Source organism: Zingiber officinale, chromosome 8A (genome assembly GCF_018446385.1).
Source record: "Zingiber officinale cultivar Zhangliang chromosome 8A, Zo_v1.1, whole genome shotgun sequence".
NCBI lineage: Eukaryota > Viridiplantae > Streptophyta > Magnoliopsida > Zingiberales > Zingiberaceae > Zingiber > Zingiber officinale.
Window position 1 is genome coordinate 50,471,540 of NC_056000.1, and position 3,546 is coordinate 50,475,085.

The window sequence follows — 3,546 nt, forward strand, 5'->3', positions numbered from 1 at the left end:
TACTGCAGATTCTCATATATATTTGATGTATTATTCGGATATTCTTGGATCAACCTGGTTTCTAATTGACTAATATCTTGTATTGGAGTGGCGGCATATGATCAACAACTTATGTGTGCTAAGTTTTGAGCTTTTAGCTATATGTTTAATTAACCAGTGCAGTACCGTCAGGCATGAATGGGATTTCACATAGAGTGGTTTTGGTAATTTTGACTCCAAGATTGTTATTTCAATTTAATAATTTGAGTGAAGTTGATTAAGTTAAATGTATATATTCATTGATATGTGATAATGTTTGACTTGGTATCTTAGACAATAATCACGCCATTGCTAAGAGAGGTTCACATTTCTGGATTCCTCTTAATGTTGCATTAGCCAGGCAATCTGTTTTAGGTTAGTGAATATAAATATTATTTTAGTGCATACACTCAACAGCCTGGCCAATATAATATACACCAATCGGAGCATCACGAATTCATGATGCATTAGCTGCTTGGATATTTCTTCCTTTTTTCTGTAGAAAACATTCGATTTATCATATGAACTGCTTAAATAATGGACTCCTTTACCATATGGTTTTTGGGTTTCTGGAGGCATGGGTCTGGTTCAGCTGAAAGTGGAACTTCAAGTCAAGTGAAATCAGAAAGAAAAAGTCCATTAGTCCCGGAAGAAACTGAGGATATGGAGGAGCAACCTTTAGTGAGACACCGTTCCAGACAAATTGGCCCTGTTATTGCAGAACCTACAGACTCTGGACAGCCAAGCCATAGTGTTTTGGATTCTCCATGGCTTGATGTAGATCAGAGCCCTCAGCTTAATGGCCATGCTTGTGAGAGAGAGGAGGCATATATTATGAAGGATTTTATTTATTTCGTTGTATGACCCTTGTCATTTGGACAAATCTCCGTTTTTCTTTGCAGTTTTTAATTTAGTGGGTGGAATTTCTTCTCAAGAGCATGATGAAGCTCTCATGCTGGAAGTGCAATGTTTGGGGGTTTTCCAGATGAAAGAAGGTTTCTGTTTGGATACCCGACCCGTCAAATGCCTTGTGCCCCTTCCCCTACACTTATGGCACAACGTTTGTTAAGAGAGCAACAGGTTTGATATGCCGTTTATTTATTCATTCATTGCTGATGCAGTGAGAAATGATTTAAGGTTTTCATGGTTACAGGATGATGAGTATCTTGCATCACTTCAAGCAGATAGAGAAAAAGAATTGAAAGCTCAGCAGGAGGCTGAGCTCCATAGTTTAGAAGAGGCTAATGCTAAGGAAGCTGCTCTTCAGAAGAAGAGACATGAAGAGGCAGAAACTCATAGGAAGCAAATTGAAGAAGACGTCAAGACATGCTCTTTTGTCTCCACTAATACATAACTTGCATAGTGTGAATTTATTTTTAATCTGAATTGATTACATATATTAAATGCAAATTTATCAAATGCAAATGTGTAGTCTCAGTATGCTGAATGTACCTTTGAATAGATTTGATAATGCTGACATTAATTGAGGACAAATTAGCTTGCTAATGTCCAATATCAATGTGCAAATTTTGTCTGCATCTTCTTTTTTTATATTTATGTGCCTTAAGATATACTTGGATGTAGAATATTTTGCATGTGCAGTTAGAAGTTTGGTTAGTTATTATTGATTATGTTGCTATGCTTTAATATAACAGGAATTTGAACTGCCACTATATATATGATGGAGGAGGGAATTTCATTTATTTACTTAGTGAATGGAATAAATGTGTTGACTCATCCACTCTTATTTGTACTTTCTTGGCTGCAATTCAACTGAAGACCAATAGCTATATGATCTTTGTTCATGACATTTCTAGGACATATTTCAAGAATAGAGTGTATGATAAGGAACACAACTATTTTAATTAGTTGATAAACATAGTATGTCTGTGTATCTGTAAACATATTCTGCAAAAGCTAAAGTTGTTGAATCTGCAAACATATTCTGCAAAAGCTAAAGTTGTTGATAGATCAATTGCTTTCTGGTGATCTTTTGTTTTCTGATTTTTTTTTTTTTTGCCATTATTTTGGCCTTGAATTGTTTTTGCAAGTCTCAAATTCATTCTCCTGTTTATTGAATTGAAGCTAACTTTCTGTAGATTAATGAGTATTCTGTTTAGTCTTATTGTGAAGTCCAATCATTGTGATCACAAATACATTTTAGAGTAATGCTCTAATGTCATTTGGTGTTGGTTGTGGTAACATTTTTATTACCCCAGGAACTTGAGAGGAAGTTTGCTGCTAAAGAATCATCTTTGCCACAAGAGCCTTCTTCAGATGACACAAATGACATGACACTTCTTGTGTGTATGCCTGATGGCAGTTGACGAGGGCGCCCTTTTTTGAAATCTGACAAGTTTCAGGTAGCTCTCTGTATCAGTTATTTGCAAAATATGGTGAAATTTCTGTGGGTTACATATTTAATTCCACCTCTGGAAATTTGCAGTTCCTTTATGATGACATTGATATTGGGAAGATGGTTAAGCCTGGCTCCTAAAGATTGGTAATACTCATTTCTCATGCTTTGACTTTTATGTCACATTGCATATAGTATTGGATTTTTTTTAGTTATGAGTAGATTTGTCTATTCAGAAATTTTTATCATTATTTTTCATTCTGAATTTCTGTTGCTTTAGGTAGATAATAATTCTGAATCTGACATGAGCTGCATAGAGATCATGTTGGTTCTTGGATTCCATGGTACTAGTGTTATATCAACTGATGTTGTGAGTTGTTTTGGTTGATATCGACGTGTATTGTATTTTTTATATTTATATCTTTAATTTATTTTTTTGAGGTATTTTTTTAGATGGTGCACGAGTGACAAGACTGTTTGTTTGTGAGATTTTTTTACCTAATGTTCTTTACAGTGTTATAAAAATCGGCCTAGGTGACTGCTTAAGTGCTAGGCGTCCGTCAACCGCATTAAAAGCATGTTAGTCGGCCAACCTAGGTGGTCATGGCACCTAGGTGGGATTAGGTGGCCCTAGGCGCCGATTAATTGGTCAAATTATCTAAGCGCTTCGGAAATATTGTAGGTTTTCATGATTTGTTTTCGTTTGAGCTTTTAAATTTAAAGCCCCAATTTAAAAAAATTGAAATGTAACATTGAGTTTGTGTCCGATGATGATATTGAGTTTGTGTCCGATGAAAAATAAGTTGGTGAAAATTATGAAGAATAAGAAATAGAATAACTTTGTGATATTTTATTAGTTGTGTAATTTTAAACTCATTTTAAATTTGTTGTTATTGTGTTAGAGTTATAAAATATGATTTATTATATAATTTATGTTGATACTGTAATCCACCTAGCGACACCTAATCCTTGTCTAGGCAGCCTAGGCGCTAGACACTACTCTAACTCCTAGCCAAATTTAGAACTTTAGTTTTTTAATGTAACATTTTGAATCATTTGTATGTTCTAAGATCTTCATATTAGGAGGGTGTATGCTTAATCATAGTGGCAAAAGACGATTCGCTCGCCTCCAGCATTTGCTAGTTCATCCTAGACCAACACGAAAGAGATAA

The 3,546-nt window shown here is 34.8% G+C and overlaps 1 pseudogene; it reads left to right on the plus strand.

The window, feature by feature from the left end:
- Window positions 1–555: 555 nt before the first annotated feature.
- LOC122010788 lies at window positions 556–2,842 on the plus strand (annotated as a pseudogene).
- Window positions 2,843–3,546: the final 704 nt, after the last annotated feature.